At 47.2% G+C, this 23,230-nt stretch overlaps 1 long non-coding RNA gene across 3 annotated transcripts in view; it reads left to right on the forward strand.

Annotated features, from left to right (window-relative positions):
- LOC118663044 overlaps positions 1-23,230 on the forward strand; it is a 63,387-nt gene that overhangs the window by 32,443 nt on the left and 7,714 nt on the right. For all 3 annotated transcript variants that reach the window (XR_004969974.1, XR_004969973.1, XR_004969972.1), the window contains one exon: positions 22,447-22,531. This is a non-coding gene — a long non-coding RNA (uncharacterized LOC118663044). The remainder of the gene's footprint in view (positions 1-22,446; positions 22,532-23,230) is intronic.

Genomic DNA, 23,230 nt, shown 5'->3' on the forward strand with positions numbered 1-23,230 from the left:
GCATGTAGATACTGATGTGTGGCCCTGAAGAGAGAATACAGAAACCTTGGACCATCTTGAGGGGTTGGAGAGCAAGACCCAGGGCCTTACTCCAGGTCAAACCTAAGGAACCTACAAACCTAGATGTCCGAGTGGGTGTGCAGGCCCCTGGACCAGGAACCTTTCTGCACACATAAGGAAGTGTGTTTGTGTGTGTGTGTGTTGCGGGGGCGGGGGGCGGCGGGGGGAGGAAGAATGGTGACCTGAGGGGAGTAAAGAGAAAGAAGGCACTTGGAAGTGACCAAAGTTAAGTTTCTACTACCCAGTTGAATGGAGGCTATTTTGGATGTGGGCTGACAGTTATATCTGCTTCACATTTGTTAATTATTATTATTCCTAGCACCAGTCCAGCAGTTCCACAATTTCATAAATAAATTTTTGCTGAGCACCAAGGCTCAAGGCTCAGGTTCAGATCCCAGCCCAGCCTCCAAATGGCCTTGAGCATTTTGTATCCCTTTTCTGAGCCCTGGTGATCTCACTGGGACCGTGAAGGGGTTGAACTTCAGGATGTCCATGGTGCCTCTTTCTGCACTGATATTCTGTGGCTCTTCCCAGTCTATGACACAGAAGGGAGTTCAGGAAAAGCTTGATAAAGCATCTCTATTCCAATCTGGAGAGACGAGACACAGATACACGGGCATACACACTTAAACAAATATGGGTAACCCAACATCACAGTAGCCAAGAGGAAATATGACATTAATATTTAAGATGCAGACTTTGGGATTGAACAGACCAATGTTACATCCCCATCTTCATCACTAACTAGCTGGTGATCTTGGTCAAGTCACTGTACATCTCTGAGTCTTGACTTCCTCACCTTTAAAATGAGGATAACAATAACTACCTTTAGGGCTGTTGTTATCACCACCATGCATTCACCACCAAACCACTATTATGTTTGTTTTGCTGAAGATTGTGAATCATGGTAGGAACCAAGTGAAAGGCAGAGAAGGGCAGGCTAGCAGGTCTCAAGTGTGGAATAGAGAGATCCCTGAGGGCCAGCGTGTGGAGAGGCTCTTGGATGAGGCAAGCCATGAATGGTGCAGGGACGTGTAAAACTGTTAGCAGAGAGGAGCAGGTACCACTAGAGGAAGAAGGAGAAAACTGACAAAGAAGCAAAGCGGAGTCAGGCTTGGGAAGATCGCTTCCTCCCCGGAGCCTTATTTTCCTCATGTGTAAGGTGTGCATAACAAGACCAGGCTTGCAGTGTTGTTGCAGTGAGCACTTGAGATGACATAAGTCAAGCACATGTGAAGATGCCTGGCTCTGGAACCTCATCAAATATCAGTGTCAGTTCTTTCCCTAGAGAGTGGACTCACAAAATATCAGGGCTAGAAGGATCCTCAAAGAATATCTATAGTAACACACACATCTATTCACGACTGTTCACATATCATCCATCAATCTATCCAGCTATTACCTACCCATTTTTCTTACATTAATTTAAACAGTAACAATTCATTCATCATTCACTCACCATCCATCTAGCCAAATGTCCATTCATTCTTCACCCATCATCTCTTCCTTATCCATCATCATGCATTCACCACCAAACCATTATCCATCTACCTATCATCTATTCTATATTCATCCCTCATCAATCTATTTATAATCCATACATCCATTCAGCAGGCCACTCACCCAGCCATCATTATTCCATCTATCTATTTATTATCTATCCATCATTCATCTGTCTACCATTCACTAGTCATTAATAGCCATTTACCATCTTGTCTGCATTCATTAATCTTTATCCTTTCATTCTTCATGCATCTATCCATCTATTTATCACTCATCCATCCATCCATCCATCCATCCATCCAACATATATTCCTCATTCATTTTTTTCATATCTATCATTCACAAACCAATCATCAATTCACCAATTTCTTCATTCATTCCTCTTCCATTCACTATCCATCCCTCATTCACCTCTTCCCTAAATATCTATCGTTTATTAGCCACATCTATCATTGTCTATGCATCTGACATCTATCTAAATAACCACATACAATTCATCTAACCATTTTATCATCTATCTATAAGTATCAATCCAGTCATTCATTCATGTGCTTCATATCACCTGCTATGTAAACTGTACTAGGGATACAGACTAAATAAATTACAATGTGTCCTCAAGTGGTTCAGAGTCTAGTAGGGAAAGACAGACAAGCCAAGAGTTATATACAAGGTGATGGCTGCTATAATAGAGGAATGATTGCATCATGTACCGTGGGGGAGAACACAGAGAAAAGAGCCACCACCTACCTGGGAATCAGGGGAAGGTTCACAAAGGGGTGGCAGTTGAGCTGGGTCTAGAGGGATGAGGAAAAGTTCACTGGTGTTTTTGTGGGGGGGGGAAACTGAGTCCTAAGATGGGGAAGTGACTCTGCACAACCATACTGAGAGTTAGCAACGGGGCAGAGACTTGCAACCAGGCCTCCAGCCTCTTGGACTAGCCCCGTTTCCATTTCCCAAATCTGGGAGTACATGTAAGCCAAAGAACCCACCTCGAAGCTGTGGAAGAATGCTGCTGCTGCAGGATCTGGCTGTAGGTTGAGTAGAGCAGGGGATTCTTCTAGACTTTGGCTCTCCATTCAGGGGGAGGTGACAGCAGAAGCCCTAGGACTGGCATGGATTTGACAAAGGGAAGGAGAGACTGGCCTTGGGAGGGGGGAAGAAAGATAGGGAAGGGGTGAGGTGAGAAAAACTTAGGTTTAGCTTCTTAGGTAACGTTGGATCAAAAGAGAGACCCCTAGTATGTGCTTGTCACCTTTACTCAGGTAATTAATATTGTTACTACTCTAGCAGCCATGTTTTATTGAGCACTGACTATGTGTTAAACACTGTCTGTAAGCCTTCCATGCATTACCTCATATTGCCCCGCCCCCCAGAAACCCAAGTAGTTATTACTTTTATCCCCATTTTCCAGATGAGGAAACTGAGCTTCTGTGAGGTTAAGCTGGGACTTAAATATAGTTCATGTGGCAACAAATTCTACATCTTTTTCATGCCTTTCTCTCATTATTCATTGGGCATTGTATATGGTTATGCTAGTCACTGAGCATGGAGCATGAATAGGTAAGGAGGAGAGGCAGAAGAAAAGAGAGAATCATACATTACTTAGATACATTTATTCATTTAGTAATTGTATTCTCCATCACATTGGAGAGTTTTTTCTGTATCCCAGACTCTTAAACAGTGCCTGGCACATAGTAGGCTCTCAAAAAAGTTTGCTCTTGCTTAAATTCTATTGCAAAGAAAATGGGTGACCAATTAAAAAAAATATATAGGTTCACATATTCTAACACAAATCCAAAGTAATAATAGCACAAAGAAGATAGAATTTTATTTTTCTCAAGTTTGGGTGTAAATCATTCAGAACTAGCATGATACAGTTGGGGTCCCAGGCTTCTTCTTTCTTATAGTTCTGCCACCTCTAGGGTGTTGCCCTGGTCAGATGACTCCCCATGTCTAGACCGCAGCCTGTGAGCAGGGGGAAAGGCAAGGGGCAGCCATGAATTAAAAGATGCTCACATCACTTCTGTCCACATATCACTGGTCAGAATTTAGTCACATAGCTATAACTAGATGCAAGGGGGAGGCTGGGAAATGTAGTCTTTATTCTCTGTGGCTAAGTGTTTGGATTAAAGTCAGAAGTTTTATTTCTAAAGGAGAAAGGGAGAATGGATATGAGAGGCAACGAGTGGTCTCTGGCAGAGACGAGAAGATGTGTGGGCACCAGTAGTGTCCACAGGGTGAAGACTCCATAGGGAAAGATAGCCTCTCTCCCACTAGACTGCAAGTTCTCTGAGGGCAGGGGGTTATTTTAATCACCCTGATGTCCCTGGCAGCTTCTAGCTCAGCCTTACAGAGAGGACTTCTCAGATTGATGATTTGATGGAATCAGAACAAGTGGGTGAGAGGGCTTTTGCTGGTGATGACCAAAGCGGAGAGGATTAAAGGTCAGGCCGGGCCTCTGGGAGGCAGCCAGCTTCACTGGAGAGACACAGGAAGGTGACTGGCAAGAGGGCTGGACTGGGTAAAGGGGCATAGAGGAGCCTGGAAAGGCAGGAGCAGCATGGAGGTGGGGGAGGATGGCTTAGTAACCACAGCTCTTCACTCAGTGGATGCTCAACAGCCCACTCTTACCTCATTGGTGAGGATAAATGGTGCCTAAAGTTGGGGGGTATGGGGAGGTGTTTGTTTTGAACACCATGGGCCCATTCCTGTCAGAGAAAACCATCAGTGGTTTCCTTCCTTCCTTCCTTCCTTCCTTCCTTCCTTCCTTCCTTCCTTCCTTCCTTCCTTCCTTCCTCCTCCCTCCCTCCCTCCCTCCCTCCCTCCCTTCCTTCCTTCCCTCCCTACTTCCTTTCTCCCTACTTCCTCCCTCCCTCCCTCTTTCCCTCTCTCTCTTCCTTCTTTCCTTCCTTCTCTCTCTTCCTTCCATCTCTCATCTTCTCTCTCTCTCTCTCTCCTTCCTTCCTCCTCTAATTATTCAATATGTCCCAGAATAATTTGAGTCCTTTTTCCAAAATGGATTTCGTCTTGTACTGGGGGCTTCAAAGAGGTGTCCAGGTCTGTTCTAAACTGGGCAACACATAGCCCGCTCCCTCCCTCTCTCTCTCCTATATAATAAAAGGTTAATATGCAAATTGACCAAAAGGCGGAATGACTGGAATGCCTGCAGCCCTTCCCCCTGGCCAGCCCCACCCCTGAGCGGGCATCTGGACCCTGATCGGGGGGTGGGGCTGGCCAGCAAACTGCCCACGGCCCCTCGCCCAGGCTGGCCCGCCCCTAATGGCCCCCATCAGGGTGGGCCAGCTGGACCCCACCAGTGCATGAATTTGTGCACTGGGCCTCTAGTATATATATATATTTGCAGCTGCTCAGAGGGTGGGTCCACAGCTGCTTGACTGACCAGGATGAGCGGTGCTCCCACAGCTGGCCGATCCCCGCAGGTCACGCCCCCCACCAGTGCATGAATCCATGCATAGGGCCTCTAGTGTGTATATATATATATATATATATACACACTAGAGGCCCGGTGCACAAAAATTTGTGCACTCGGGGGGGAGGGGGGGTCCCTCAGCCCGGCCTGTGCCCTCTAGCAGTCTGGGACCCCTCAGGAGATAACGACCTGCTGGCTTAGGCCTGCTCCCAGGTGGCAGAGGGCAGGCCCAATCCCTAGGTGCAGCCCCTGGTCGGGCTCAGAGCAGGGCTGATTGGGGAGTTGGGGCGCCGCCCCAGGTCATGCACAGAGTAGGGCGGATCGGGAGGTTGTGAGGCCACCCTCAGTCACACTCAGGGTAGGGCCGATTGGGGGGTTGGGGCACCGCCCCCTGTCACACTCAAGGCAGGGTCGATGGGGAGGTTGCGGCGCCACCCCCTATCTCGCACAGAGCAGGGCCAATCAGGGGGTTGGGGCACTCCCCCCTGTCACTCACAGAGCAGGGCCCATCAGGGGGTTGGGGTGCTGCCCCCTGTCACTCACAGAGCAGGGCCCATCAGGGGGTAGAGGAGCTCCCCCCTGTCACTCACAGAGTAGGGCCGATAGGGGAGTTGGGGCACTGCCCCCTGTCACACACAGAGCAGGGTGGATCAGGGGGTTGGTGCGCCGCACCCTGTCACACACAGAGCAGGGCCAATTGGGGTGGGGGTGCTGCACCCTGTCACACACAGAGCCTCGGGGCGATCAGGGGGTTGGGGAGCTCCCCTCTATCAGGCACAGAGCAGGGCTGATCAGAGGGTTGGGGTGCCTTCCCCTGTCACGAACAGAGCAGGGCGGATAGGGAGGTTGTGGCCCCGCCCCCTGTCACACACAGAGTGGCAAGGTGATCAGGGGGTTTGGGCGCTGCCCCCTGTCATGCTGATCCCGGTGCCGGGAGGCCTCGCGGCTCCACTGATCCCGGTGCTGGGAGGCATATTACCCTTTTACTATATAGGATAGAGGCCTGGTGCATGGGTGGGGGCTGGCTGGTTTGCCCTGAAGGGTGTCCTGGATCAGGGTGGGGGTCCCCACTGGGGTGCCTGGCCAGCCTGGATGAGGGGATGATGGCTGTTTGCAGCTGGTCACACACCCTTCAGGGTGGGGGTCCCCACTGGGGTGCCTGGCCAGTCTGGGTGAGGGGCTGAGGGCTGTTTTCAGGCTGGTGGGTGACTGAAGCTCCCAACTGCTCCTTTTTTTCTTTTCTTTTTTTTATTCTGGGCCAGCTTTAGCTCTGAGGCTTGGCTCCAGCTCTTAGGCCTCCGCTGCTGAAAGCAGGTATCTGGTTTGTTTGGGTTCTATAATCGAAACACTGTTTCAACTCCAGCTCTGAGATCCCGGCTGGCTGAAAGCAGGTTTCTGGGGTTTTGTTTAGCTTCTATATTTGTAACAATGTTTCAAACTGCAAGCTCAGAGGCCGACAAGGCAGGCGGGGAACGTTGGAGTCCTCTGTCACTGAAGCAAGCAAGCCTCATGTTTGCTTCAAGCTGCCTGGCTGCCGACCGCCATCTTGGCTGGCAATTAATTTGCATATCGCCTTGATTAGCCAATGGGAAGGGTAGCGGATGTATGGCTAATTACCATGTTTCTCTTTTATTAGATAGGATGTGTGTGTGTGTGTGTGTGTGTGTGTGTGTGTATACATGTGTATATATACATGCGAACAATCTACATACATACATATGTATGTATAATCATATGTGTCAGGAGTTACCATGCTAGTCTCAGGAGGCACATTGGCAAGCAAGTCAGACAAGGTCCTTGCCCTTAGGAAGCTTATGGTCAATAGATACAGATATACAAAAATAAATGCATGAATAACTATAATTACTAAATTATTAAATCAGCCCTACAAAGAAGCACAGGATGCTCTGAGAGCATATTCAGTATTAATTCCAGCATTCATTACACCAGTATTTAACAAGAGAGATGATAGAAGATCATTTTTTAAGAGTAAAATCATGCCTCTTGTTCAAATATAAAATGAACACGTGTCAGAGTTTTTATTAAAATCATTAATTTATGAGGGAATCACACAGACACACACACAATGAAGAATGCTGAAATTAATTTGCTAAAGATGCAAAATGATTTCCTTTCAAGAGGACCGGGGGTGGGGGGAATCACTTACACCTCAAGCAGATAAAATGTATTTGCATCTCTATGGACAAGAATTATTTGTATTGCTATCAGCCTTGTTACAATCTACGGAGATGTATGATGCATCGAAGATAAAGGCAGAATTTCCCGGCTTTTGTGGCTCAGTGCTTGAGCATCAACCTATGAACAGTTTGATTCCTGGCCAGTGTTTCAGGCTGGATCCTCAGTGTGGGGTGTGCAGGAGGCAGCCGATTAATGATTTTTCTCTCATCATTTCTATCTCTCTCTCCCTCTCCCTTACTCACTGAAATCAATAAACAATATATATTAGAAAGGCATGATTGTCACAGAATCAGATGACCTGAGATGTGGTGATGACAAGGTATAGCATTCCATAGGATATCCGGTGATCTTTGTGGGCTTTTTTTTCTATTTCAAGTCTTTGACAATTTTCCCTGATCTGAGTCAGGCCTGTGCTAGGTATTGGTAACACAGAGGTAAGCCATCCAGACACAGCATCTCCCTCAGGGGGAAGGTTATAATGTTGCCTTATGTTCTAATAGTGGGGTGGAGGGCTGGGGAACACACAATTTCTGGAAGCCAAACTGAGTCTTTGCCATTTTTGTCTAAAATCAGATTATAAAAGCACTTTGTACCCTGAGAAAAACCAGGGCTCTTCTGTCTAGCTCTAAAGCCCCAAATAAATGAAGTCTTGGGCCTTTCCTGTGAGTTACTCACTCCCCAACAAAAACGACTTTATTTCATGTCTGCAAAACCCCATCTGAAAACATGTAATTACCTTTGCAGATATAAAAATCAGGTGAGAAAACTGCTGTCTCTCCTACCTTGGACAGGCTAACCCTCGGTAATTTTTCCCCCTCGAAGTATCTGTTATAGTTTTCATTTGGTGATTTATTGTTCTGAAAGCCGGATCCTCTTGTGAAACTCCTTTTCAGGTAAATTTTTGTTTGATTTCTAAATGCTTTTGTCTCTGAATTTTCTTTGAGACAACACACAACAGCAGCAACCAAAATGATTACAGATTGTTGTAAGTGCCATGAAATCAGTAAGTGTAGTGATACAATAAACTTGGGAAGAGAGAATTGCTTTAGATTAGGGGTCAGCAAACTTTGTAAATGACCAGACAGTAAGTATCTTAGGCTTTGAGGGATATCTAGTCTCTGTCACCACTCTCAGCTCTGCCATTGTGGAATAGCAACCATACTAGTAGGCAATATGGAAATGAATGGGCATGGCTGTGTTCCAATAAAACTTTATTTATAAAAACAGGTGGTAGGCTAGATTTGGGATATGGGTATTGTTTGCTGATCCCTGTTTGAAATCATGCAAGACTTTCCTGAGAAGGTGATATTTAAGATGAAACCTGGAGAATGAGAAGAAGCTGGCATCCCAAGCAGACAGGGCAGAATGCACAAAGGCCCCGAGGCAGAAAAGAGTTTGGTGTATCTAAGGACCAGTAAAGGTACCGGTGACCAAAGCACAGTGACTGAGGGAGAGCTTGGGAGATGAAGCCAGCGATGTTGACAGGGGCTGGCTCATACAACACACTGTGGGCCACAGTAAGGAGTTTGGATTTTATTCTAGGAGCAAGATAATACAGGGTTTAAACTGTGGAGTGACTGTGTCAGATTTTAAGTTTCAAAAGAGAACTTTGACAGCTGTAAACTGGAGGGGGACAAAATAGAGGAGTGAGACTAGCAAGTAGGCTATAGAAGTTATTTGGGCAAAAGCTGACAGCAGACATGAAAGATGGCCCAGATGCTCTGGCCAGTGTAGTTCAGTTGGTTGAGAGTTGTCCCATGCACCAAGAGGTCGCTGGTTCGGTTCCTGGTTGGGGCACATGCCTGGGTTGTAGGCTCTATCCCTGGTGGTGGGCATGCAAGAGGCAGCCCATTGATGTTTCTCTCTCATTGATGTTTCTCTCCCTCTCTCCCTCTCCTTTCTCTCTCTCTCTCAAATCTATACTAATAAAAGGGTAATATGCTAATCAGACCGGACGTCTTCTGGACAAAGCCACAGTGGCGGGGGCTGAGGCAGAGGCGGTTAGGGGCGATCAGGCTGTCAGGGGAGAGCAGTTAGGGGCAATCAGGCCAGCAGGGGAGAGTAGTTAGGGGTGATTAGGCAGGCAGGCAGAGTGGTTAGGGGCAATCAGGTAGGCAGGCAGGTGAGTGGTTAGGAGCTAGTGGTCCCGGATTGTGAGAGGGATGTCCGACTGCATGAGGGGTCCTGGATTGGAGACGGTGCAGGCCAGGCTGAGGGACCCCCCCTCCCATGCATGAATTTCATGCACTGGGCCTCTAGTAGTAGTAGTAGTAGTAGTAGTAATTATATATATATATATATATAGAAAGATGGCCCTGGAAATGAAGAGAATGTTGGACTGAGAGGCATTTTGTGGGAGTGGGCAGGTATGAGGTGGGATTTATCTCAGCATCAAAGACAACCCCCTCCTCCCATTTCCTGCTGCATAATGCCTGAACTCCTCTCCCTGGTGACCAGGCTTCCTGATGTGGCCCCATGAGCTGTCCAGCCTCACCCTTGCTACTCCTGACTTTCCCTCACCGCACCCTACCCCCCACCCAGAAGAATGTACAAGATTCTACAGCACAAGTTGTGGGGCTCACTTGTCTGTCAGGCCTCCTGCTTCCCCCTTTACACTGTTAGTTCCTTGAGAACAGGAGTTACCACCAATGTATCCCCACAAAGTGAACAAAGTCAGAGAGTCTGATAAACATTAGTTGACTGAGTAAATGAACAATGAACAAATAAAACCTCAGTGGTTTGTGCTGATGCTCATTGAATCGAGTAGTTTATAAGAGAGTAAATAAATGAAAGGAATGAATGAATGAATGAATGAACTCACAGTGCCTAACATCAAGTCTGCTTACACAACAGACTAACAAATATTTATCTTTATTATTTAAAAATGGAGTATATTTAAACCATATATATTCATACAGTTTAAAATATATAAATAAAGACATTGTGAAAGTCTCATTCTCACTCCTGGTTCCCACCACTTTTATTAGTTTCTGATCGTTCCAGAGTTTCTTCAAGCAAATTTATGCAAATGAAAAAAATGTGTTGTTATTGCCCAAGGCTGTGCTTGGTGAGGGTAGTTAGGACTGAGCTGGTAGGGATTTGTCTATCCGTCTCTCATTTATCCTGAAACTTGAGTCAGAGGCCCAGACTTGGGCTTCATCCTGGCTGGGGCTCTGACCTCCCACCTGGCCTGCGTGGAGGGGAGGCACAGCCCCTCCATGGGAAGAGATAGCAAGGCTCACTGTTTCCTAGGAGAGGGCTGGTGCCATGGGCTCTTCCTGAGCTGCTGCTGGGTGGAGCCCCACCCAACTAAAGAGCAGCAAAGCCCAGAGCAAGAGCCTTCCTCCCTTTCCATTTCTCCTTCAACTTGTTCTGAAGGAGAAAGTCTCCCTTGAATGCTGGTGTGTTTTTAACACCTCTCTTAACACTTACTTCCCTTTTTAGCAGCGAGCCAGCCTCCACCTCGGAGCCTTCTGCAGGCAGCCGGATTTGGCAAGAATTTAATGACATTGTTTTGTTTTCATTGTACTTATTTTTATGGTTACCTTCTATTTATGGCACGGGATACTGGTTTTCCATTTATGGAGGGATCTAAAGTTCCCTTTTGAAATGAATATTTTTATGTTTTTAAAAGAGGGTCCGTTTAAAGAAGAACATGTTATGTAACTGGCAGCACAGGTGGTACCCAGACATGAAAAGAATAATAAAGAGAAATGTGATGGGCTGAAAAGGATGAAATGCCTCTCAGATCAAATGCTTCTCCCAGCCCCTGCTTAACAGAAGAGACCACTGAGGCTTACTGAGGGGAAGGGACTTTCTCAAGGGCAGACTAATGACACGGACTGAGAACTGGACTGCCTGGTCCCTCTGTGGTGGGGACAACCTGTGCCAGAGGGGTTGGGCAAGGGCCAGAGATCGTGTGCACTTCATCGGCCTTGCCACTACACTGGGTCCTCCAAAGCTGGCCAAGTCACAGCCAGAGGGCAAAAAGGGCCTGGGCCCTGATGGAGATGAGAGAAGCACGTTGGGTTTCATCAAGCACTGAGAATGTGCTAGATCCTGCACTGGGTGCTGGACTTTGCCCCAAGGGGACTCAGGGGAAAGACACATCCTATACAAATAATTCAAGTTCCTGGAGGCAGTGTGGCAAGTGCTCCAACAAAGACATTGCTAATGACATCTAGGGTTTTTGCCTGCAGAGTGTTCATTTCCCTGTTTTCTTTTGGGAAACCATCCCTCCCCCACTCTTGCTTGTTGTAGCTCAGGCCAGTCAAACCCCACATCCACATCAAAGGTGGGCACATGACCAGGCCTGTCCAATCAGAATGCTTCATTCCTCTGGCCATAGGGATTGGCATAAAGTTGGGCACATGGCCCAAGTCAGGCCAATGGGGGCCTTCCCTAGGACTTTTGCTGGAACTGCTAGGAAGATGGCCCACTCCAAAGGAGTTTCTAAAAGGATAGCTGTGATCCAGAGTTATGGCAGCCATTGTTGTCTCTAACAGAGGGGAGGCTCTCTGAGAATGAAGCTGACATTGAGACAGTTCTAATGATATCCTAAGATCATCTGCGTTCAGCCATAAAATCAGTGCCCTGAAGTCAGTTCTGGAAACCAATCACTTATCTTTTTTTTTTCCCCTTTAGCCACTTTGAGCTGGATTTCTGTCACTTACAACCAAAAGAGAACTGGCCAATTCCAGGTAGAAACACGTGGGAACGTTGGAAAAGGAAAGTAGTTGGGGTGGTGAAGAATTGGCTGGAAATCCTTTCTGATAGGGGTAGGACTTGAGTAGGGTATTGATAAATGAAGAAGATTTTGATGCATGAAGAAGAAACAATATTTCCAGTGAGGAGAGCAGCTCGGGCAAAGGCTTGGCAGTGGAACCTGCAAGGGCGGGCACAGTCAGTGTGGCTGGGAAAAGGGGGAGGGTAGAGAAGTGGTGGGAAAGGGACTGGCAGGGAGGGATGTGCCTGAATTGTGCAGAAAATCAGTCTATTCCTTTGCCTGCATCCTCCTTCCTTCATCGGTTAAGTTATTCACAATCATTTATGAAGCACCTACTATGTGCCTGGCACTCCTGAAGGGCTGGTGAGAAAGCAGTGGACAACACAGGCAAAGTCCTAGTCCTCTTATAGTTTCCATTCTAGTCAAAGGAGACAGGCAGTAAACAAGATAACTAGATAAATAAGTATCATAGAGTCAGTAATGACTTATGAAGAAAAACTAAGACAAGGGGATAAAGATTGGTGGAAAGCTGTTTGGGATGATGAAAATGGTTGCACCACATTGTGGATGTACTTAATGCCATGGAATTGTACACTTAAAAATGGTTAAAATTTTATGTTACATATATGTTACCACACACAAAACAAAAGATTGGTGGAGGAGTGTTGTTCTAGCTTGGGTGGTCAGGGCAGGCCTCCTTGAGAAGGTGGTATTTGAGCAGAGATTTGAATGAAGGGAATTAGCAAGGTAGGTGAGGGGAGAGCATTCTAGGCAGATGGCAATAGGCCTGGTGTGTTCCAGGAACTGCTAGGAGGCTGGTGTGCCTGGAGCTCAGAGAGCAAGGGGAGTGGGAGGAAGATGAGGTGATAAGGGCAGTAGAGATTGGCACCCCACGAGAGAACCTTCCATTTTATTGTAAGAGTGATGGGAAGCCTTTGCAGGATTGAGCAGGGGAGGGACATGAACTGACCCTTTTTACTCAACTCTTCCCTCTCTCCCACACTCCATTGAGGTATTTATTTCACCTCTGCTTCCTGTATATCTCTGCTGGCTGCTGCCCTCTTTTGCCTGCCTTCATGACTGTTACCTAGTTGAGGTCATCATTTTTACATGGATGACCCGAGTGGCCTCCAACCAGCCTCTGGGCCGTCCCCCAGCCAGCCCTCACCTTGGTCACCAGGGGCTTTCCACCTGCACCTCTGAGTAGTCCTTCCCAAGTCCCTGTCTACAGTGTGTTCTCAATAAATATGTTCATCATGTCGAGAACCGCCGTGACCAAGTGGAAGGAAGTCAGTCCTGCAGGGGTTATCTTGGCAATGGCTGCGCCCTCCCCCAAGCTGTTTCCCCAGAGCTGTTTCTTATAAGGGCGGGGTTTGAGGTAGGAACCCGCCCTGGGAGCTGGAGGCATATCTTTATGAAGTGTGACATGCCAGCACGGCCAAGGGTGAACCTGAGTAGGGGCAGCTGAAAGGCTTAGAAAAGACAGACAAGAGAATGAAATCTGGGTCTTGGTGGGATGCTGCTTCTCTGAGAGACAGCGACCATGCCCACAGCTGTGTCTTTATTTTATTGCAGATTTGCCACGAGGCAAAGTAAGGGTGTGACCAAGATGTTTACAACATTCTCCTGGGTTTCAATCCTACTCAACTACATGCACCTGAACTCTATCAAGCCTACATCACTCAGGCACGTGGGGCCATGTGTTTGGACCATAGGTTCAAGCTTACAACTATAGCTGTTGGGTATAATTGTGCCAGGAGGGCCCTGCCCTCCAAGCTGGGACTTGCACGTGGCAGTGAGAGGACTGTGCCCTCTCATCAGTCCAAGGCTTGAACCTGTCCAAAACACTGTAGCAACTCCCCACAATAAAGTTTTAATTCTGTTTCTTTGTTACTAATGTTGTGGCCCCACCCCATAACAAAGAAACAATTTCAGGAGGATGAGGCCTAGGAATCAGGATTTTAAAAAGATTCTCAGGTGATTCTAATGTGCAGCCAAGGTTGAGAACCACTGCTATAGATAATGTTAAAAATATATCTAAATGTGCAATTCTTTGTCCAAAAAATGAGCATGTTCAAAATTAAATGAAGAAAATTTGGATATACTCGATGGAGATTTTCACACATATTTGAGCGATGATTCCATTGATTCCACAGATGATGCTGAAAAGGAAAATTTTCCCATCGAATTTCTTAATAGTATTACTCCTTCGGGAATGCCGTGTCATAAATTAAAATTGAAAGTAGGTGCAATCATCATGCTATTGAGAAATCTCAATAGTAAATGGAGTCTTTGTAATGGTACCAGATTTATTATCAAAAGATTACGACCTAACATTATTGAAGCTGAAGTATTAACAGGATCTGCAGAGGGAGAGGCTGTTCTGATTCCAAGAATTTATTTGTCCCCATCTGACACTAGCCTCCCATTTAAATTGATTCGATGACAGTTTCCTGTGATGCCAGCATTTGTGATGACTATTCATAAATCACAAGGACAAACTCTAGACAAAGTAGGAATATTCCTACCTGAACCCGTTTTTGCACATGTTGCTCTCTCTTGAGTTTGAAGAGCATGTGATGTTACAGTTAAAGTTCTAAGTACTTCATCACAAGGGAAATTAGTCAAGCACTCTGAAAGTGTTTTCACTCTTAATGTGGTGTACAGGGAGATATTAGAATAAGTTTAATCACTTTATCAGTCATTGTTTGCATCACTGTTGTTTTTATATCATGTTTTTGTTGTTTTCATATCATGTTTTTGTCGTTTTTATATCATGCCTCTGTTGTTATATCCTTTTGTTACTGTTTGTTTATTAATAAATTTATATATTATTTTTATATACATTTTACTAATTTCCTTTCATCTCTCACACTTCTATTATAGAGAAAGGGCAAATAGCAATATTAAAATATCTCTGCTAATTAATTCCCTTTTTTAAAAAAATATATTTTATTGATTTTTTACAGAGAGGAAGGGAGAGGGATAGAGAGTTAGAAACATCAATGAGAGAGAAACATCGATCAGCTGCCTCTTGCACACTCCCTACTGGGTATGTGCCCGCAACCAAGGTACATGCCCTTGACTGGAATCGAACCCAGGACCCTTGAGTCCGCAGGCCGATGCTCTATCCACTGAACCAAACTGGTTAGGGCAATTAATTCCCTTTTAATGTGCATGAATTTCATGCACCGGGCTACTAGTTTGTTGAATAAATGAATGAGTTTGGAATTTATCTTATAAGAATAATCCCACCACCACTGCCACTACCACTATGGTCACCACCACCACCACCACAGTCAGAATCACCGCCAGCCAATCTAGGCTGAGGACTTGCCGTGTGCCAGGCTAAACACTTCAGAGTCTGAGTCCAATCTATTTTTCACAATCCTAGGAGAAAGCTGCCATAATTAGCCCCATTTTAGAGATGAGAAAACTGAGCTCTGGTGCGATTAAGCCATTTTCCCAAGGCCTTGTAACTCTGAAGCAGAAGAGCTATCCGTCCAAACTGCCCCGTTCAAAGCCATGGCCACACCTTACAGCTGGGGGAGGTGTATAGGCATTATTGCCTCCATGAGTGGGGTTCCCAGGGGTCCCTGAACCTCACATGAAGGCCAATTGTACATGAGCTTCTTTTGGGGAGCAGGTTCATTTGGGGAGCTTTCATCAGAGTCTCAGAGGGATTCTTGATACCCTCCATTTCAAATGCCCTTCTGCATACAAAGGAGAAGGATGGAGAGTTTTTAAATAGTGGACTGATGAGGTCCATGCTTTTAGAAAATCACTCTGTCTATTCATTGCTGCATTATTCCTAAGAGAAAACATTGGCCATAGACAACAGTATGGTGATTACCAGAGGGAAATGGGGTGGGAGGAGGAAGAAAAGAGCAAAAGGGGGGAAAGGAGACTTTACTTAGGGTGGTAAACACACAATCCAATATATAAATTATGTATTACAGAATTGTACACCTGAAACAATGTAATATAATTTTATTAACCAATGTCACCCTAATAAATTCAATAAAAATAAAAAAAATGATTGGAAGCATCCTTCATGTCCACCAGTAGTGGACACCTTAATTATGTTATGGTACATCCTCCCTTATAAGGGAATAATATGCAGCTATGAAGGTGAATGGGCGACCTCTGTATGCACCAACATGGAATCATTCCATTATATTTTTTAAAATGAAGCAGTCCTGGCCAGTATGCTAAGTGGTTAGAGCATCAGTCCTCACACCAAAGGGTCTTAGGTTTGATTCCTGGTTAAGGGCACATACCTGGGTTGCAGGTTCGATCCTTGGTGCTGGTCGGGGTGTGTGCGGGAGGCAACCAGTTGTGTCTCTCTTACATCAATGTTTCTCTCTCTCCCCCGCCTCTTTTCCTCCCTTTCACGCTCTCCAAAAATCAATGAAAAAAAATATCCTCGGGTGAGGATTAAGAAAGAAAAAAAAAAAGAAGAAGCAAAGTGCAGACCAGGGTATATAAAAAGCATCTATTTGTGTTTTTAAAGAGAGAGATTGGGAAAGGCCATAGATCTAGATTTGCTTCTATATACATAGAATATCTTAAGCAATATTCACAAGACAGCCGCCAATGGAAACCCTACTCATATGCTTTTTATGAAGATTAAATGAGTTAATATTAGATAATTGTTTAGAAGAGTGCCTGGCACATAGTAAGCACTGGGTAAAAGAAGGGTAGCCTGAGAGGCAGGGAGAGACGCACTTTTGCCTGATGCTCTTAGGTACCTTTTGAATTTGTTACCGTGAGCTACTGTGAGCAAATAGTTTTGATATTTTTCTATAAATTAAAATTAAATATTTCTAGATAGATAGATAAGAGATCATCTGAGGGGGTGGGACAGACACTGGCAGGAGGTTCCACCCCGAATTCCCAGGAATTCGCTGGAATTGGTGAAAGGCTACATTGCCATGGTGTGAAAGTCAGGACCTGAGGAGAAAGAAGAGGGGGGACACCAACACACCCACACTGCAGGGCCCACTATAAAAAGCACATTTAAAAACACCAGACTGGAAATGTTTTTTTTTTATTATTATTATTATTTTAAATAGCAAAAGCGCGTCCCCCCAGGAGGCGTGTTGCAGCTGCGGCTCCGGCAGTTCCCAGGTGATGTCAGTCCTGGCCAGGCGCCAGCCCCGGCCCCTTGGAGACGGTCTTGGTGGGTTCAGCTTGACTGTTTTTCCTTCCTGAGACTTGAGGACACCTTCCTGTCTCAAAGAAAGCAGCCTTTCCAGGGCTTTCTGAGAGCCGGGGGCGGAGGAGGTGGTGGGCCTGGGCTGAGTGGGGAGGAGAGGCGGGGGAGGGTGGGCGAGGGGTGGAGGGGAGGCTGCCTCCAGGAGAAGAATGAGGATAGCAAGAGCAAGACAGGCCCAGCTCCTGGGTGGCTCCTTGGCCATCCCACAGGGGCAGGAGGGGATGTCCTCCTTGGGAATCCATGGCCTGCCTCCCTGACCCCTTCCTTGCCCTGCCCTGGCTGCTGCCTGGGGGACAGATTGGGGTGGGATGGGGTTGGGGGGTGAGAGACATTCCCACGGAGTTCCCAACTGGTCAGCGCCTATTTTCCTCCCTGAGCTCTGGGCCCATCCCTCTCTCCTCTATGGTTAAAGGCCCGTTGCCAGTGTCTTCTGAGCTTGCAGACGGCGTGGGTTTTCTGCAGACAGAGGAACCGCAGAGCTGGGTTCGAGGTTTAACTGCTCCTTTCTGATCCCCATCTGTGAAATGGGTAAAATCGACTCTGCAGGGTGGTGTGCAGGATGAGACAGCATGATGCCTCTGGGTCCTTTGGCAGGTATCTGCGAAGCACCCACTACGTGCTGGCACTGGGGGAGGCACTGGGGATGCTGCAGCATGATGGCAGCCAGAGGGTGTGGTGGGCAGGGGCTCTGTGATCTGGGACAGTTGCATCCTGCCTTGGAACCTCGGCATGTAGCAGGGGGGCAGTAGAGGAGGGAGGTGAGGCTGGGGACTCTGGAACTTGCGTACCTGGTCCACATCCAGGCTTGTCACGCAGTGGCGGTGGGACCTTGGGGAGCCATGTTTCACTGGGTTGGGGCGGGGTAGCCGAGGGACAGGGCTCAAACAGTGCCGGCACAGGGGCGGTGCTCAGTCAGGCGAGGTTGTTGCTACTCTCCAAAGCTTGCCTTGCTTCGACTGCTCCACGGAGCTGCTCAGAGGATAGATAGATGCCAGGGATTATCAGGTTATATTCTGGGGAGATCCAGGGACCCGCAGGTGTCCCATCAGCCATCTGATGCAGGGTGGGCTGGACAACTTTGCAGAACCTTTCACACTCGGCAAAGCCTCCCTTCTCTTGCCTCCGAAGCATAATTTCTCCGCTTACTCGCTCCTGCTCACACATGCCCGTGAGCATTGGAAGCACCCGTCACATTTATTTTTGTCTTTAATTTTTTTTTTAATTAATGAGAGAGAGAGAGAGAGAGAGAGAGAGAGAGAGAGAGAGAGAGAGAGAGAGAGAGAGAATTTGTTCTTCCTCTTATTTATGCATTCATTGGCTGTTTCTTATACGTGCCCTGAACGGGGAATCAACCTGCAACCTTGGTGTATCCGGGCACCCATCACATTTTTATTATCTGCTCAGACCTTGATTTTCTGATAGAGTGTGGCCTGCCCAGGGCAAGCACCACATCTGTCTTATTCTCTGATCATCCTTAGAGCCTTGCATGGTTCACGAGCAGGTCAATGTGTGTTTGTTGACTGACTAACTGACTGACAGGCTGACCCACCACCTGAAGTTGCTCTGTGAAGTCATACTCTATCCTATGCCTTCCTGCTGTGGCTCAGGTGATGGCATCTTGGAACCAGACCCCTGGGTTCGAATCACAGCTACGCCATGGCCTAGCTTGGGCTTGTTTCTCGAGGCTGTGAAATGAGCATTCTGTTGCAAGATTGAGGCCACTGTGTATGTATGTAGAGCGATGTCTCTGACTAGTGAGTCACATCAAGGTCACTTACTCTCGTACTCATTGCTGCCCTGTGACGTGCCAGGCAATGACTGGGACAATGGAGTCTGGTTCTGGCTCTCCTCTGACTCTCTGGGCGATGTTGGGGATACCGCCTCACCTGCTCTGGGCCTCAGTGTCCCCACTGGTGACTAAAGGGCTCTGAGGAGATAAACTTCAGAGGCCCTTCCATTTAGACTCTCTAAGAACCTGTGTTTGAGCCTCTCCAGTCCTGGGAGTGTCCACAATACTGGGGAGCCCGTGGGAGGTGCCGCTTCCTGGACCATCCCAGACTCTGATGCCCTTGGTGCAGCCGGGTCCTGGCTCCTCTGGGCGAGGGATTGGGGTAAAGAGCCAAGCTGAGGATGCCCTTTCCTGTCTTGTTCTGGAAGCACGAGTTTGGTCGGGCCCTTATAGGACTAGATGAAGATGTGTAGGGCTGTGGTTGAGAGCCCAGCAGGGCTCTGCAGCCAGATTACCTGGTTCAAATTCATTTGCTTATTAGCCACCAAGTGACCCTCGGCATGTTTTTTAACCTCCCTGGGCCTGTTTCCTCATCTATAAAATAGGGCAATAATGTACAAACTTGTTGAATAGCCTGTATTAATTAACTTAGTAAAGTGGGAAGACCAAGGACTGACACATAGGAGGCCCTCAAAAAGTTAGGCATTTTCCAACCTTTGAGGATCTGGGCATTCAGGGGGGAAAAAAATCAACTCCTAAATTTTACCAGCCTTCCCTCCTACAAGGCCAGTCTGTCCCAGTTTACAAAGTCCTTCTGGTCCACCATGTGCAGGCTGTACCGAGATGAGGAAACCCAAGGCCCAGAGATGGGCAGACACCCACCCCAGGTCACACAGAAGCAGAGGCCAAGCTAGACCAGGCCAGGTCTCCTGCCTTTCAGCCAGTTCACCCTCAGTGCCTCCTGGGTTTCCAAGCCCTGCTGGCCTGCCCTCTGACCCTGGCCCCCTGGGAGCCTGATCCCAGGCCCATGGGGCCTGTAAGTCTGGTCTGAATTAGACACGCCGAGAAGCAAAAGTTGGCCCCCCTCAGCAGGCTGCCTGGTGGGACCCGGGCTCACAGCTGCTGAGGCTCACAGGGACATAAATCATGGTGGCAGGAGGCTTGGGGGCTGGGAACACCTTAGCCTCTCAAAGGGCACAGGGGCCTGAGAGTCATGGGCAGGGGTGCCTGGGTCCACTGAGGGTATTTTCCATCCTCTGTTGGAGCAGCTGAGGTGAGGAAGAGTCAGAGGGGGCCAGGATACCATCTGGCAGGCCTTACATCCGAGCGGGCCAAAATCTCGACCTCAACTCTTCATTCTGCAATCATTTATACACATACAGAGAAGTGACAAAAGTCATACAGAGAACTCCCATATACTCTTTACCTGGATTCAACAAGTTTTAACCGTGGGTCATATTTGCTTTATCCTGCTCTTACTCACACCTTTTTTTTTCCTGAACCATTTGAGAGTACGTCACCTCCATCACGTTCCTCTAGCCCTTCATAATACTTCAGGGTGTATTTCTTAAGCACAAGGAGACCTTCTTACATAGTCATACTATTAGCAAATTCAGAAAATGTAACATTGAACAGACTTTTATCTATTGTTCTGATCTCAATTTTGTCAACTACCCAGTAATGTTCTCTATAGCAATTTCTCGCTGCCGTACAGGATCTAGTCCAGGGCATGTAATGCATTTTGCTGTCCAGGTCTAGATTTTTGATGTCATGTCCACATGAAGGAAAACCCGCAGACAGGATTGAATAAAGACGTACAACTTTACATGGATGTCCTAATGTGTTTGTAAATCCTCGACTTAACGTTCTCATGGTAATGCCTTGTACTTGTGACTGTGTATGGATGTTTAAGAGTTAACTTGCCAAATATGCCAGTTTTCAGAATTCTGTTTTGCGTGTGTGTGTGTGTGTGTGTGTGTGTGTGTGTGTGTGTTTAATCTAATAGGAGCCTAATAAAATGGAAGTGGCTTGGGCCAATGAGGGGAATTAAATGAGATGGAGAAGCCCTGGTCTGGAGGAAGGGGCCCTGCATTCTTAGCTCTGCTCAGCTCCAAATGCTGTGTGACCATGGCCCATTGCTGTCCTTCTCTGGGCTTTGGTTTCCCCATTGCCATGAGCGATCTGTGAGGTCTTCCTACGTGCAATTGTGGACTTAGGGAAGGGAGCCCTGTGTACTCCCTTACAGGAGGGAGACCTGAGTTCCCGGAGGCCCAGCAGGTTGCTTCCTCTGTATTGGCTAAGTCTCCTCATTGTAAAATGATGAACTCTAGATCATTCTTGCTCATGCTAATGCCCCTCGTTGGAGTGGAAGATGTGACCTGGCATTTGCAGCCTCCTCTTCAGGGTCCCAGTGACGTGGCTGAAGTTGGTCATCCACTCCCTCCACCCTGAGTTTCTTTTCCCTGAGCTCCTTTACTCCTCTGGCTCTAAAATACCCTCACTCAGGGAGCCTGGAGGAGCCTGGCTGGGCTGGCCTATCCTGAAGGCAAAAAGTGTGTGTTGGGGGCAGGGGTGTTAGCCAAATGGCCCCAGAGGTCCTGGTCCGCAGCTGTCCTCTCTCAAGCCACATGTGTTGGGCTGGCCTTGCTGCACACAAAGGCTCGTAGACATTAACTGTCTCTTACCCAGGAACTCAAGGAAGATAGCAAGCTGCGAAATGTGCAGAGTGGAACACTATGCAGCTGGGAAAAGTGTGAAGCAGCCCTTTTAACACCGAAGAGTCTCCAAGATGTATTGTTAAGAAAGAAGTAGAACAGTGTGTAAAATGTTATAACTTGTGTGAAAAAAAAAAATGTTTTGACTTGCGTGTATCTGTGAAGACTATCTGGCCGGGAATCCCCAAGACCCTGGTTAAGTAATTCCCTCTGAGAGTTGGAACTGAGTGGGTGGGAGGGAAGTTCATTCGCTATTGTGTCTTCTGAACTGTGAACTCCGCAAATGTATTATCTACTTCAAAGGAAATACAATGTAAAGAACCCAGTCTGAGCGGAGGAGTGCAAGCGGGGCCCCTGGGATGCTGTGGACAGCATTCCTGGATGTGCATGCTGGGTGTACAGGTGCCACAGCTTGTGAAAACTCGCCGCACTGTACCTTTAATGGCATGTGCACTTTCCTGCCTGCATGATACACTTTGATAGAAAGTTTTAACTGAATATGCTGTGAATGATTGTGTATGTTGCACAAAAACTCTGCAGGCTTAGTGTTAACTGCTTACCTTTGGGATGGGTGATAGCTCTAGGGTGGTGGTTCTCAACCTTCTGGCCCTTTAAATACAGTTCCTCATGTTGTGACCCAACCATAAAATTATTTTCGTTGCTACTTCATAACTGTAATGTTGCTACTGTTATGAATCGTAATGTAAATATCTGATATGCAGGATGGTCTTAGGCGACCCCTGTGAAAGGGTCGTTCGACTGCCAAAGGGGTCGCGACCCACAGGTTGAGAACCGCTGCTCTAGGGTCTTGTAGCATTTGATTTTTTTTTTTCTTTTTACAATGAAAACCTACAAATACTCTTTCAGAAACAGTCATCGGTATAGAGCCTTTCCGGAAGGACACACAGGAAACGGCCAGAGAGCAGTTGCCTTTGGGAAGGAGCCTGAGGGAGTAAGTACTTTTCACTGCATATTATTAGGGACAATTTGAATTATTTGCCCAGGGTATAAATGGTCTATTAAAACTATCTGACAAGGCAAAACAAATACTTATCATTTTGTCCCATCTGTTTTTTGCTGGTTAGAGATCAGGCCAAGGAGTCCCAGAGGGGTCAAGCAACTTTTCTGAGGTCACCCAGCAAATCTGGTGGCAACAGTGGGCCTCCAGCCCAGAGCACCCAAGTGCCTGCTCTGCTCCCCACTCCCAGGTTTCCTGCCATTGACGAGGTCACAGTCCTTTTCCTGTGGCTTTGCCAGGGGCTGCCTGGACCTGGACCCGGGTATGCGCAGGGAGTGCAATGTGCTTTCCTAATTAGCTCCCGCAGGGGGAAGCGCAACTGGATGGGAACATTAGTGTCCCTGGAACACTGGGGAAGCAAGGTAGAGGGCACTTGGAAAGCTGTCCTGGGCAGGACGCAGGTCCCTTGGGGCCCTCCTTCCTCTACTCCTTATACCAAAGGGATTAAATATAGTGGTTTCGTGGCATCCTCCAGCCTGAACTGGCAACTCCAGCGACCCCTTTGGTCTCCTGGGGTCTTGGTTTGTCTGTGAGGCAGCTGTCCTGTGGTGTCTGGCACAGTGAGGGTGCTGGGTAGTGCTTGTTGATCTACAAAAAGGGCAGCTCACTTCAGGCTCAGGCAGAGGGCAAGTA

This window comes from Myotis myotis, unplaced genomic scaffold (genome assembly GCF_014108235.1).
Source record: "Myotis myotis isolate mMyoMyo1 unplaced genomic scaffold, mMyoMyo1.p scaffold_m19_p_9, whole genome shotgun sequence".
Lineage (NCBI taxonomy): Eukaryota > Metazoa > Chordata > Mammalia > Chiroptera > Vespertilionidae > Myotis > Myotis myotis.